Here is a 13,986-nt window from a genome sequence, read left to right on the forward strand (position 1 = left end):
CAGGGACCCAGAGCTGGGAGGTTGCATCTCTCAGCCCTGGGTCGGGCAGAGCCCCAGCGGGCCATGCCCACAACCTCTCTCAGCAGGGGTCCCCCAGAAGGCTCCTTTGGGACCAGGATTCTCTTGCGGGTGACTCTTTAAGGTCTGGCCCCTGGATGGAGGAGCACCAGGAGTAGAGGAGCAGGAAGGGGAAGGGGGTGGCCATGCGAGGGGACACTTTCAGGCCAAGTCCCAGCTTCAGTCTGATCCTCCTGGGAACCCCGGGGTGGACATCACACCTCCTGGTTGCCCCGCTCTGAGACAAGGAGCCGGGCTTCGCATTCCCACAGCAGCCAGTCGTGGGCTGAGGACACCTGGGGCGTTGGGAACTCCCTGGCTTCTCCTTGGTTTAACATCTGGAGCTGCTTGTGAATTGTGCCGCCACACACACCCGAGTGCAGGTGTCTTCTGCACAGACTGCGGGCCTCGCTCTTCTGAATGCCGCTAGCTCGCGACCCACCCACTGGTGAACCTGGTCAGGGTACTTTCTCTCAGGGGCAGACTCTGATCCGGGCGGGCTACCGGTGTCTCTGTTTGCTCCTTTCTTTCTTCCACTTCGGGAAAGGCTTCCTTACTGGGTGTGGAAATCTCCTATGCCTTTCCTCGCCTATTCTGTCAGCTCTAAAATTCTCTTTCAGTTGCCACCCTCACAGATGGATTAGGAAACTCTTTGCGGTGCACTCATTAGTGAAATGACCTCAATGACGCTGGAATCCAATATCTAATCGCCGATTTTTGGCGAGTCCACACGCCAGGGTGGTTGGGGTCCAATGCAGCCCCGGCCAGGCCCAGGCCCCTTGGACTGGGCCACAGGAGGACACAGAGGAGGGTCCCGGCCCCCACGGTAGCGGTGCGGGCAGTTCTCCAAGGGCTTGGGTGTTTTCCAGAGGGAGGAGATGGAGGGGACTGATTTCTTCAGCGCCCCACGAACCACGCCACCCCACCCCACCCATGGGACACATCCCGAGAGAGAGAGAGAGAGAGAGAGAGAGAGAGAGAGAGAGAGAGAGAGAGAGAGAGAGAGAGAGAGAGAGAGAGACGCCCCATACACTGGCTCCCCTCCCCCGTGCGCTGTGCCCCAGCCCTGGCCCGGGGGAATAGGCGGCCGCCAGGCCACAGGGTGGGGGGCGCAGCTGAAAGGGGTTGTGGGGGAGGGCCGCCCCTGGCTGGGGTCAAAGGGCGAGCGCCCCGCCCCTCCCGCCCGTGCGCAGTCAGCGGCCCCGGCGCGCTGGGGGTGGGGGGCGGGGAGGTGAAGGAGGCCAGGCGAGGAGAGGAGGGGGGCTGGAAGGGCTCCACCTTGGCGGGTCCAGCCGTGGAGGCGCATCTTGTGTGAGTGTGAGTGAGTGAGTGAGTGTGAGTGTGAGTGTGTGTGTATACAGAGACAGCCCCCAACCCCGGCCCGCCGCTCCCTGCCCGCCCCGCCTGTCACCCCCGTCCCTCGGAGCCCGCGGGACCCGGCCGGCGGCGAACTCAACAGGCCCGGCCCGGCGCGGGGCCTGGGGCGGGAGGAGGCGGCGGGGAAGCGCAGAGAGGCTCGGCTTCTTGAGCGGGGCAGGGGCGCCCTCCGCCGTCCACGGCCACACCACCCCGAACGCGCCCGATCCCGTCTGGTCTCGGAAGCTAAGCAGGCTCGGGCCTGGTTAGAACTTGGATGGGAGACTGCCCGGGAATACCGGGTGCCGTAGGCTTCTTCTTCTTTTTTTTGCCTCTGGTTCTGTCGCGTTTCTGGGAGTGCGGGGGCGGCCCGGGGTGGGGGTGACCCCCACCCTCGGCGCCCCAGCCCGCACCGTGGGGCCTCCTCTTGTCCCGAGCCGTGACACCGCCGCCATGCGGCAGCATGCGTGGCTTCTGGACAGTCAGGTCTCAGACCAAAGGTCTGCTCTGTGGGAGCCGACACGCTGGAGGAAACCTTGAGAGTCTGAGAGGGGAGGGAGTTCCAGAGAAGGCCAGGATGTCATTTTGAGGGAGTATGTGACCAGAACTCCTCCCGTTGCTTTTGGGGTTCTATGGGCTACACGTAGGAATCTTTGGTGGTGGCACCTGATGTTCGGGGATCCGGAGTCACACCCAGACCTGCTCCACAGGCCTCCTTTTACTTTTCTCTTCGGATTCATTTTTTTTTTTTTTTTTTTTTTTGAGACAGAGTCTCGGTTTGTTGCCCAGGCTAGAGTGAGTGCCGTGGCGTCAGCCTAGCTCACAGCAACTTCAAACTCCTGGGCTCGAGTGATCCTTCTGCCTCAGCCTCCCGGGTAGCTGGGACTGCAGGCATGCGCCACCATGCCCCGCTAATTTTTTATATATATATCAGTTGGCCAATTAATTTCTTTCTATTTATAGTAGAGACGGGGTCTCGCTCTTGCTCAGGCTGGTTTTGAACTCCTGACCTTGAGCAATCCGCCCGCCTCGGCCTCCCAAGAGCTAGGATTACAGGCGTGAGCCACAGCGCCCGGCCGGATTCATTATTTTTAAAAAAGTGTCTCTTATCTCTATTATTGCATTTTCTTTTCTCTCTCTTTTCAAGCAGATGATGGGAGTCCAAGTGTTAAGGTGACATGTGTTGCCCGTGCCCCCCTCCCCCGCCCCGTGTTCTTATTCATTTACCTCTCATGTTGTTCCAGCATATTGTGGGGGCACCAATGTTAAGGTCGGGTGCGTTGCCCTCTCCCAGCCTCCCCCCTCGGGTCAGAGCTTCAAGTGCGCCCATCCCCCAGTGGGTGCGTACCCACCCCATTCCTAATGGATGTGTATGCCCATCCCCTCCCCCCACCCGCCCGACACCCACCCGAAGAAGGTGATTCCTCTGTGTCCACTTAGGTGTCCATCGGTTCGTACCCATTTGCTGGTGAGCGCGAGCACGTGGTGCTCGTGTGTCCATTCTTGGGATACTTGGCTTACTGGAACGGGTTCCAGCTCTGGCCAGGAGAACCACGAGAGGTGCCCCCTCACCGCTGCTCCTCATAGCCGAATAGCACTCCGTGGTGTCCACGCGCCACATTTTATTTACCCACTCGTGGGTCGATGGGCACTCGGGTGGCTTCCAGGTCTTTGCGATTGTGACTTGTGCCCTGACACTAACCCTAACCCTTACCCAGCCCGTCTCCTCCACGGCCCCTGCCTGACTGACTCCTTCCCGCCCGGCCTATCACCTGTCACCGTCCTCTGCCCCTGCCTGACACGCTCCTCCCCGCCCGGGCCGTCACCGTCCTCGGCCCCTGCCTGACGGGGCTCCTCCGTCGCCTGGGCCTTCCAAGGGCTTGGTGTGGACGCTGGTTCCAGGACGCCCTCCCAGGAACCCGGTAGCAGGGCGGCCGCAGCGTCTCGCGCAACCCAACCGTCCGCCGGCTGGCCGCCGTCGCTAAGTGGCCTGCGGGGGACGTGCTCCCGCTGTGCCGTGGGGGCCCAGCCTGGTGTCTTCTCTGAGGCCCCGCGGCTGCCGCTCCCCGCAAGGGGATAGCCGCGGAGGTGGGGACCGCCTCCTCATGGGGACGTACACCCAGCTCTCCACGTCGGATTCCGGGGCTCTCTGTCCTGCCCAGCTGGCCTGCGGGTCCTTAGAGTGGCAAAAACATCCGAAAACTGAGATTGAGGGTCCGGTGGGTGTCTGCACTTTTGTGCTGGGCACCCCAGGGAGGCCCGGGGGCTGGCTGGACAACGCGGTCTGCTGGGCTGGGGGGGGGTTGGAGGAGCAACTGATGCCCTTTGCACTTTGGGTAGCAAGTGTCTGAGGTGTCTCTGGGCCCTGTGCCATGTGGGGGTAGGGGCGGGGGCAGGGCGGGGTGGGAGGAGGAGGAGGAGGAGGAGGAGGAGGAGGTGGGAAGGGCCGTGGCCTGCAGTCGTGTTCCCCGGGGTGGCACAGCATGTGGCTTCTTCCACAGGCTGCTTGGCCTGGGCTCCCTGCACCTGGGCCTTTGGAGGACTGGCCCTGTGCTTGCCAACACTTCCTGCAGGGACCCAGAGCTGGGAGGTTGCATCTCTCAGCCCTGGGTCGGGCAGAGCCCCAGCGGGCCATGCCCACAACCTCTCTCAGCAGGGGTCCCCCAGAAGGCTCCTTTGGGACCAGGATTCTCTTGCGGGTGACTCTTTAAGGTCTGGCCCCTGGATGGAGGAGCACCAGGAGTAGAGGAGCAGGAAGGGGAAGGGGGTGGCCATGCGAGGGGACACTTTCAGGCCAAGTCCCAGCTTCAGTCTGATCCTCCTGGGAACCCCGGGGTGGACATCACACCTCCTGGTTGCCCCGCTCTGAGACAAGGAGCCGGGCTTCGCATTCCCACAGCAGCCAGTCGTGGGCTGAGGACACCTGGGGCGTTGGGAACTCCCTGGCTTCTCCTTGGTTTAACATCTGGAGCTGCTTGTGAATTGTGCCGCCACACACACCCGAGTGCAGGTGTCTTCTGCACAGACTGCGGGCCTCGCTCTTCTGAATGCCGCTAGCTCGCGACCCACCCACTGGTGAACCTGGTCAGGGTACTTTCTCTCAGGGGCAGACTCTGATCCGGGCGGGCTACCGGTGTCTCTGTTTGCTCCTTTCTTTCTTCCACTTCGGGAAAGGCTTCCTTACTGGGTGTGGAAATCTCCTATGCCTTTCCTCGCCTATTCTGTCAGCTCTAAAATTCTCTTTCAGTTGCCACCCTCACAGATGGATTAGGAAACTCTTTGCGGTGCACTCATTAGTGAAATGACCTCAATGACGCTGGAATCCAATATCTAATCGCCGATTTTTGGCGAGTCCACACGCCAGGGTGGTTGGGGTCCAATGCAGCCCCGGCCAGGCCCAGGCCCCTTGGACTGGGCCACAGGAGGACACAGAGGAGGGTCCCGGCCCCCACGGTAGCGGTGCGGGCAGTTCTCCAAGGGCTTGGGTGTTTTCCAGAGGGAGGAGATGGAGGGGACTGATTTCTTCAGCGCCCCACGAACCACGCCACCCCACCCCACCCATGGGACACATCCCGAGAGAGAGAGAGAGAGAGAGAGAGAGAGAGAGAGAGAGAGAGAGAGAGAGAGAGAGAGAGAGAGAGAGAGAGACGCCCCATACACTGGCTCCCCTCCCCCGTGCGCTGTGCCCCAGCCCTGGCCCGGGGGAATAGGCGGCCGCCAGGCCACAGGGTGGGGGGCGCAGCTGAAAGGGGTTGTGGGGGAGGGCCGCCCCTGGCTGGGGTCAAAGGGCGAGCGCCCCGCCCCTCCCGCCCGTGCGCAGTCAGCGGCCCCGGCGCGCTGGGGGTGGGGGGCGGGGAGGTGAAGGAGGCCAGGCGAGGAGAGGAGGGGGGCTTGAAGGTCTCCACCTTGGCGGGTCCAGCCGTGGAGGCGCATCTTGTGTGAGTGTGAGTGAGTGAGTGTGAGTGTGAGTGTGTGTGTATACAGAGACAGCCCCCAACCCCGGCCCGCCGCTCCCTGCCCGCCCCGCCTGTCACCCCCGTCCCTCGGAGCCCGCGGGACCCGGCCGGCGGCGAACTCAACAGGCCCGGCCCGGCGCGGGGCCTGGGGCGGGAGGAGGCGGCGGGGAAGCGCAGAGAGGCTCGGCTTCTTGAGCGGGGCAGGGGCGCCCTCCGCCGTCCACGGCCACACCACCCCGAACGCGCCCGATCCCGTCTGGTCTCGGAAGCTAAGCAGGCTCGGGCCTGGTTAGAACTTGGATGGGAGACTGCCCGGGAATACCGGGTGCCGTAGGCTTCTTCTTCTTTTTTTTGCCTCTGGTTCTGTCGCGTTTCTGGGAGTGCGGGGGCGGCCCGGGGTGGGGGTGACCCCCACCCTCGGCGCCCCAGCCCGCACCGTGGGGCCTCCTCTTGTCCCGAGCCGTGACACCGCCGCCATGCGGCAGCATGCGTGGCTTCTGGACAGTCAGGTCTCAGACCAAAGGTCTGCTCTGTGGGAGCCGACACGCTGGAGGAAACCTTGAGAGTCTGAGAGGGGAGGGAGTTCCAGAGAAGGCCAGGATGTCATTTTGAGGGAGTATGTGACCAGAACTCCTCCCGTTGCTTTTGGGGTTCTATGGGCTACACGTAGGAATCTTTGGTGGTGGCACCTGATGTTCGGGGATCCGGAGTCACACCCAGACCTGCTCCACAGGCCTCCTTTTACTTTTCTCTTCGGATTCATTTTTTTTTTTTTTTTTTTTTTGAGACAGAGTCTCGGTTTGTTGCCCAGGCTAGAGTGAGTGCCGTGGCGTCAGCCTAGCTCACAGCAACTTCAAACTCCTGGGCTCGAGTGATCCTTCTGCCTCAGCCTCCCGGGTAGCTGGGACTGCAGGCATGCGCCACCATGCCCCGCTAATTTTTTATATATATATCAGTTGGCCAATTAATTTCTTTCTATTTATAGTAGAGACGGGGTCTCGCTCTTGCTCAGGCTGGTTTTGAACTCCTGACCTTGAGCAATCCGCCCGCCTCGGCCTCCCAAGAGCTAGGATTACAGGCGTGAGCCACAGCGCCCGGCCGGATTCATTATTTTTAAAAAAGTGTCTCTTATCTCTATTATTGCATTTTCTTTTCTCTCTCTTTTCAAGCAGATGATGGGAGTCCAAGTGTTAAGGTGACATGTGTTGCCCGTGCCCCCCTCCCCCGCCCCGTGTTCTTATTCATTTACCTCTCATGTTGTTCCAGCATATTGTGGGGGCACCAATGTTAAGGTCGGGTGCGTTGCCCTCTCCCAGCCTCCCCCCTCGGGTCAGAGCTTCAAGTGCGCCCATCCCCCAGTGGGTGCGTACCCACCCCATTCCTAATGGATGTGTATGCCCATCCCCTCCCCCCACCCGCCCGACACCCACCCGAAGAAGGTGATTCCTCTGTGTCCACTTAGGTGTCCATCGGTTCGTACCCATTTGCTGGTGAGCGCGAGCACGTGGTGCTCGTGTGTCCATTCTTGGGATACTTGGCTTACTGGAACGGGTTCCAGCTCTGGCCAGGAGAACCACGAGAGGTGCCCCCTCACCGCTGCTCCTCATAGCCGAATAGCACTCCGTGGTGTCCACGCGCCACATTTTATTTACCCACTCGTGGGTCGATGGGCACTCGGGTGGCTTCCAGGTCTTTGCGATTGTGACTTGTGCCCTGACACTAACCCTAACCCTTACCCAGCCCGTCTCCTCCACGGCCCCTGCCTGACTGACTCCTTCCCGCCCGGCCTATCACCTGTCACCGTCCTCTGCCCCTGCCTGACACGCTCCTCCCCGCCCGGGCCGTCACCGTCCTCGGCCCCTGCCTGACGGGGCTCCTCCGTCGCCTGGGCCTTCCAAGGGCTTGGTGTGGACGCTGGTTCCAGGACGCCCTCCCAGGAACCCGGTAGCAGGGCGGCCGCAGCGTCTCGCGCAACCCAACCGTCCGCCGGCTGGCCGCCGTCGCTAAGTGGCCTGCGGGGGACGTGCTCCCGCTGTGCCGTGGGGGCCCAGCCTGGTGTCTTCTCTGAGGCCCCGCGGCTGCCGCTCCCCGCAAGGGGATAGCCGCGGAGGTGGGGACCGCCTCCTCATGGGGACGTACACCCAGCTCTCCACGTCGGATTCCGGGGCTCTCTGTCCTGCCCAGCTGGCCTGCGGGTCCTTAGAGTGGCAAAAACATCCGAAAACTGAGATTGAGGGTCCGGTGGGTGTCTGCACTTTTGTGCTGGGCACCCCAGGGAGGCCCGGGGGCTGGCTGGACAACGCGGTCTGCTGGGCTGGGGGGGGGTTGGAGGAGCAACTGATGCCCTTTGCACTTTGGGTAGCAAGTGTCTGAGGTGTCTCTGGGCCCTGTGCCATGTGGGGGTAGGGGCGGGGGCAGGGCGGGGTGGGAGGAGGAGGAGGAGGAGGAGGAGGAGGAGGTGGGAAGGGCCGTGGCCTGCAGTCGTGTTCCCCGGGGTGGCACAGCATGTGGCTTCTTCCACAGGCTGCTTGGCCTGGGCTCCCTGCACCTGGGCCTTTGGAGGACTGGCCCTGTGCTTGCCAACACTTCCTGCAGGGACCCAGAGCTGGGAGGTTGCATCTCTCAGCCCTGGGTCGGGCAGAGCCCCAGCGGGCCATGCCCACAACCTCTCTCAGCAGGGGTCCCCCAGAAGGCTCCTTTGGGACCAGGATTCTCTTGCGGGTGACTCTTTAAGGTCTGGCCCCTGGATGGAGGAGCACCAGGAGTAGAGGAGCAGGAAGGGGAAGGGGGTGGCCATGCGAGGGGACACTTTCAGGCCAAGTCCCAGCTTCAGTCTGATCCTCCTGGGAACCCCGGGGTGGACATCACACCTCCTGGTTGCCCCGCTCTGAGACAAGGAGCCGGGCTTCGCATTCCCACAGCAGCCAGTCGTGGGCTGAGGACACCTGGGGCGTTGGGAACTCCCTGGCTTCTCCTTGGTTTAACATCTGGAGCTGCTTGTGAATTGTGCCGCCACACACACCCGAGTGCAGGTGTCTTCTGCACAGACTGCGGGCCTCGCTCTTCTGAATGCCGCTAGCTCGCGACCCACCCACTGGTGAACCTGGTCAGGGTACTTTCTCTCAGGGGCAGACTCTGATCCGGGCGGGCTACCGGTGTCTCTGTTTGCTCCTTTCTTTCTTCCACTTCGGGAAAGGCTTCCTTACTGGGTGTGGAAATCTCCTATGCCTTTCCTCGCCTATTCTGTCAGCTCTAAAATTCTCTTTCAGTTGCCACCCTCACAGATGGATTAGGAAACTCTTTGCGGTGCACTCATTAGTGAAATGACCTCAATGACGCTGGAATCCAATATCTAATCGCCGATTTTTGGCGAGTCCACACGCCAGGGTGGTTGGGGTCCAATGCAGCCCCGGCCAGGCCCAGGCCCCTTGGACTGGGCCACAGGAGGACACAGAGGAGGGTCCCGGCCCCCACGGTAGCGGTGCGGGCAGTTCTCCAAGGGCTTGGGTGTTTTCCAGAGGGAGGAGATGGAGGGGACTGATTTCTTCAGCGCCCCACGAACCACGCCACCCCACCCCACCCATGGGACACATCCCGAGAGAGAGAGAGAGAGAGAGAGAGAGAGAGAGAGAGAGAGAGAGAGAGAGAGAGAGAGAGAGAGAGAGAGAGAGACGCCCCATACACTGGCTCCCCTCCCCCGTGCGCTGTGCCCCAGCCCTGGCCCGGGGGAATAGGCGGCCGCCAGGCCACAGGGTGGGGGGCGCAGCTGAAAGGGGTTGTGGGGGAGGGCCGCCCCTGGCTGGGGTCAAAGGGCGAGCGCCCCGCCCCTCCCGCCCGTGCGCAGTCAGCGGCCCCGGCGCGCTGGGGGTGGGGGGCGGGGAGGTGAAGGAGGCCAGGCGAGGAGAGGAGGGGGGCTTGAAGGTCTCCACCTTGGCGGGTCCAGCCGTGGAGGCGCATCTTGTGTGAGTGTGAGTGAGTGAGTGTGAGTGTGAGTGTGTGTGTATACAGAGACAGCCCCCAACCCCGGCCCGCCGCTCCCTGCCCGCCCCGCCTGTCACCCCCGTCCCTCGGAGCCCGCGGGACCCGGCCGGCGGCGAACTCAACAGGCCCGGCCCGGCGCGGGGCCTGGGGCGGGAGGAGGCGGCGGGGAAGCGCAGAGAGGCTCGGCTTCTTGAGCGGGGCAGGGGCGCCCTCCGCCGTCCACGGCCACACCACCCCGAACGCGCCCGATCCCGTCTGGTCTCGGAAGCTAAGCAGGCTCGGGCCTGGTTAGAACTTGGATGGGAGACTGCCCGGGAATACCGGGTGCCGTAGGCTTCTTCTTCTTTTTTTTGCCTCTGGTTCTGTCGCGTTTCTGGGAGTGCGGGGGCGGCCCGGGGTGGGGGTGACCCCCACCCTCGGCGCCCCAGCCCGCACCGTGGGGCCTCCTCTTGTCCCGAGCCGTGACACCGCCGCCATGCGGCAGCATGCGTGGCTTCTGGACAGTCAGGTCTCAGACCAAAGGTCTGCTCTGTGGGAGCCGACACGCTGGAGGAAACCTTGAGAGTCTGAGAGGGGAGGGAGTTCCAGAGAAGGCCAGGATGTCATTTTGAGGGAGTATGTGACCAGAACTCCTCCCGTTGCTTTTGGGGTTCTATGGGCTACACGTAGGAATCTTTGGTGGTGGCACCTGATGTTCGGGGATCCGGAGTCACACCCAGACCTGCTCCACAGGCCTCCTTTTACTTTTCTCTTCGGATTCATTTTTTTTTTTTTTTTTTTTTTGAGACAGAGTCTCGGTTTGTTGCCCAGGCTAGAGTGAGTGCCGTGGCGTCAGCCTAGCTCACAGCAACTTCAAACTCCTGGGCTCGAGTGATCCTTCTGCCTCAGCCTCCCGGGTAGCTGGGACTGCAGGCATGCGCCACCATGCCCCGCTAATTTTTTATATATATATCAGTTGGCCAATTAATTTCTTTCTATTTATAGTAGAGACGGGGTCTCGCTCTTGCTCAGGCTGGTTTTGAACTCCTGACCTTGAGCAATCCGCCCGCCTCGGCCTCCCAAGAGCTAGGATTACAGGCGTGAGCCACAGCGCCCGGCCGGATTCATTATTTTTAAAAAAGTGTCTCTTATCTCTATTATTGCATTTTCTTTTCTCTCTCTTTTCAAGCAGATGATGGGAGTCCAAGTGTTAAGGTGACATGTGTTGCCCGTGCCCCCCTCCCCCGCCCCGTGTTCTTATTCATTTACCTCTCATGTTGTTCCAGCATATTGTGGGGGCACCAATGTTAAGGTCGGGTGCGTTGCCCTCTCCCAGCCTCCCCCCTCGGGTCAGAGCTTCAAGTGCGCCCATCCCCCAGTGGGTGCGTACCCACCCCATTCCTAATGGATGTGTATGCCCATCCCCTCCCCCCACCCGCCCGACACCCACCCGAAGAAGGTGATTCCTCTGTGTCCACTTAGGTGTCCATCGGTTCGTACCCATTTGCTGGTGAGCGCGAGCACGTGGTGCTCGTGTGTCCATTCTTGGGATACTTGGCTTACTGGAACGGGTTCCAGCTCTGGCCAGGAGAACCACGAGAGGTGCCCCCTCACCGCTGCTCCTCATAGCCGAATAGCACTCCGTGGTGTCCACGCGCCACATTTTATTTACCCACTCGTGGGTCGATGGGCACTCGGGTGGCTTCCAGGTCTTTGCGATTGTGACTTGTGCCCTGACACTAACCCTAACCCTTACCCAGCCCGTCTCCTCCACGGCCCCTGCCTGACTGACTCCTTCCCGCCCGGCCTATCACCTGTCACCGTCCTCTGCCCCTGCCTGACACGCTCCTCCCCGCCCGGGCCGTCACCGTCCTCGGCCCCTGCCTGACGGGGCTCCTCCGTCGCCTGGGCCTTCCAAGGGCTTGGTGTGGACGCTGGTTCCAGGACGCCCTCCCAGGAACCCGGTAGCAGGGCGGCCGCAGCGTCTCGCGCAACCCAACCGTCCGCCGGCTGGCCGCCGTCGCTAAGTGGCCTGCGGGGGACGTGCTCCCGCTGTGCCGTGGGGGCCCAGCCTGGTGTCTTCTCTGAGGCCCCGCGGCTGCCGCTCCCCGCAAGGGGATAGCCGCGGAGGTGGGGACCGCCTCCTCATGGGGACGTACACCCAGCTCTCCACGTCGGATTCCGGGGCTCTCTGTCCTGCCCAGCTGGCCTGCGGGTCCTTAGAGTGGCAAAAACATCCGAAAACTGAGATTGAGGGTCCGGTGGGTGTCTGCACTTTTGTGCTGGGCACCCCAGGGAGGCCCGGGGGCTGGCTGGACAACGCGGTCTGCTGGGCTGGGGGGGGGTTGGAGGAGCAACTGATGCCCTTTGCACTTTGGGTAGCAAGTGTCTGAGGTGTCTCTGGGCCCTGTGCCATGTGGGGGTAGGGGCGGGGGCAGGGCGGGGTGGGAGGAGGAGGAGGAGGAGGAGGAGGAGGAGGTGGGAAGGGCCGTGGCCTGCAGTCGTGTTCCCCGGGGTGGCACAGCATGTGGCTTCTTCCACAGGCTGCTTGGCCTGGGCTCCCTGCACCTGGGCCTTTGGAGGACTGGCCCTGTGCTTGCCAACACTTCCTGCAGGGACCCAGAGCTGGGAGGTTGCATCTCTCAGCCCTGGGTCGGGCAGAGCCCCAGCGGGCCATGCCCACAACCTCTCTCAGCAGGGGTCCCCCAGAAGGCTCCTTTGGGACCAGGATTCTCTTGCGGGTGACTCTTTAAGGTCTGGCCCCTGGATGGAGGAGCACCAGGAGTAGAGGAGCAGGAAGGGGAAGGGGGTGGCCATGCGAGGGGACACTTTCAGGCCAAGTCCCAGCTTCAGTCTGATCCTCCTGGGAACCCCGGGGTGGACATCACACCTCCTGGTTGCCCCGCTCTGAGACAAGGAGCCGGGCTTCGCATTCCCACAGCAGCCAGTCGTGGGCTGAGGACACCTGGGGCGTTGGGAACTCCCTGGCTTCTCCTTGGTTTAACATCTGGAGCTGCTTGTGAATTGTGCCGCCACACACACCCGAGTGCAGGTGTCTTCTGCACAGACTGCGGGCCTCGCTCTTCTGAATGCCGCTAGCTCGCGACCCACCCACTGGTGAACCTGGTCAGGGTACTTTCTCTCAGGGGCAGACTCTGATCCGGGCGGGCTACCGGTGTCTCTGTTTGCTCCTTTCTTTCTTCCACTTCGGGAAAGGCTTCCTTACTGGGTGTGGAAATCTCCTATGCCTTTCCTCGCCTATTCTGTCAGCTCTAAAATTCTCTTTCAGTTGCCACCCTCACAGATGGATTAGGAAACTCTTTGCGGTGCACTCATTAGTGAAATGACCTCAATGACGCTGGAATCCAATATCTAATCGCCGATTTTTGGCGAGTCCACACGCCAGGGTGGTTGGGGTCCAATGCAGCCCCGGCCAGGCCCAGGCCCCTTGGACTGGGCCACAGGAGGACACAGAGGAGGGTCCCGGCCCCCACGGTAGCGGTGCGGGCAGTTCTCCAAGGGCTTGGGTGTTTTCCAGAGGGAGGAGATGGAGGGGACTGATTTCTTCAGCGCCCCACGAACCACGCCACCCCACCCCACCCATGGGACACATCCCGAGAGAGAGAGAGAAAGAGAGAGAGAGAGAGAGAGAGAGAGAGAGAGAGAGAGAGAGAGAGAGAGAGAGAGACGCCCCATACACTGGCTCCCCTCCCCCGTGCGCTGTGCCCCAGCCCTGGCCCGGGGGAATAGGCGGCCGCCAGGCCACAGGGTGGGGGGCGCAGCTGAAAGGGGTTGTGGGGGAGGGCCGCCCCTGCCTGGGGTCAAAGGGCGAGCGCCCCGCCCCTCCCGCCCGTGCGCAGTCAGCGGCCCCGGCGCGCTGGGGGTGGGGGGCGGGGAGGTGAAGGAGGCCAGGCGAGGAGAGGAGGGGGGCTTGAAGGTCTCCACCTTGGCGGGTCCAGCCGTGGAGGCGCATCTTGTGTGAGTGTGAGTGAGTGAGTGAGTGTGAGTGTGAGTGTGTGTGTATACAGAGACAGCCCCCAACCCCGGCCCGCCGCTCCCTGCCCGCCCCGCCTGTCACCCCGTCCCTCGGAGCCCGCGGGACCCGGCCGGCGGCGAACTCAACAGGCCCGGCCCGGCGCGGGGCCTGGGGCGGGAGGAGGCGGCGGGGAAGCGCAGAGAGGCTCGGCTTCTTGAGCGGGGCAGGGGCGCCCTCCGCCGTCCACGGCCACACCACCCCGAACGCGCCCGATCCCGTCTGGTCTCGGAAGCTAAGCAGGCTCGGGCCTGGTTAGAACTTGGATGGGAGACCGCCCGGGAATACCGGGTGCCGTAGGCTTCTTCTTTTTTTTTTGCCTCTGGTTCTGTCGCGTTTCTGGGAGTGCGGGGGCGGCCCGGGGTGGGGGTGACCCCCACCCTCGGCGCCCGCCGCGGTGCCTGGCGCCCCAGCCCGCACCGTGGGGCCTCCTCTTGTCCCGAGCCGTGACACCGCCGCCACGCGGCAGCATGCGTGGCTTCTGGACAGTCAGGTCTCAGACCAAAGGTCTGCTCTGTGGGAGCCGACACGCTGGAGGAAACCTTGAGAGTCTGAGAGGGGAGGGAGTTCCAGAGAAGGCCAGGATGTCATTTTGAGGGAGTATGTGACCAGAACTCCTCCCGT

The 13,986-nt window shown here is 62.6% G+C and overlaps 4 pseudogenes; all 4 read left to right on the forward strand.

Moving 5' to 3' along the window:
• The first annotated feature begins 1,608 nt into the window (after positions 1–1,608).
• Positions 1,609–1,727, forward strand: LOC142874811 (uncharacterized; annotated as a pseudogene).
• Positions 1,728–5,587: 3,860 nt separating this feature from the next.
• Positions 5,588–5,706, forward strand: LOC142874813 (uncharacterized; annotated as a pseudogene).
• Positions 5,707–9,567: 3,861 nt separating this feature from the next.
• On the forward strand, positions 9,568–9,686 carry LOC142874814 (uncharacterized; annotated as a pseudogene).
• Positions 9,687–13,546: 3,860 nt separating this feature from the next.
• Positions 13,547–13,665, forward strand: LOC142874720 (uncharacterized; annotated as a pseudogene).
• Positions 13,666–13,986: the final 321 nt, after the last annotated feature.

The sequence above is a fragment of the Microcebus murinus genome, chromosome 1 (genome assembly GCF_040939455.1).
Source record: "Microcebus murinus isolate Inina chromosome 1, M.murinus_Inina_mat1.0, whole genome shotgun sequence".
Lineage (NCBI taxonomy): Eukaryota > Metazoa > Chordata > Mammalia > Primates > Cheirogaleidae > Microcebus > Microcebus murinus.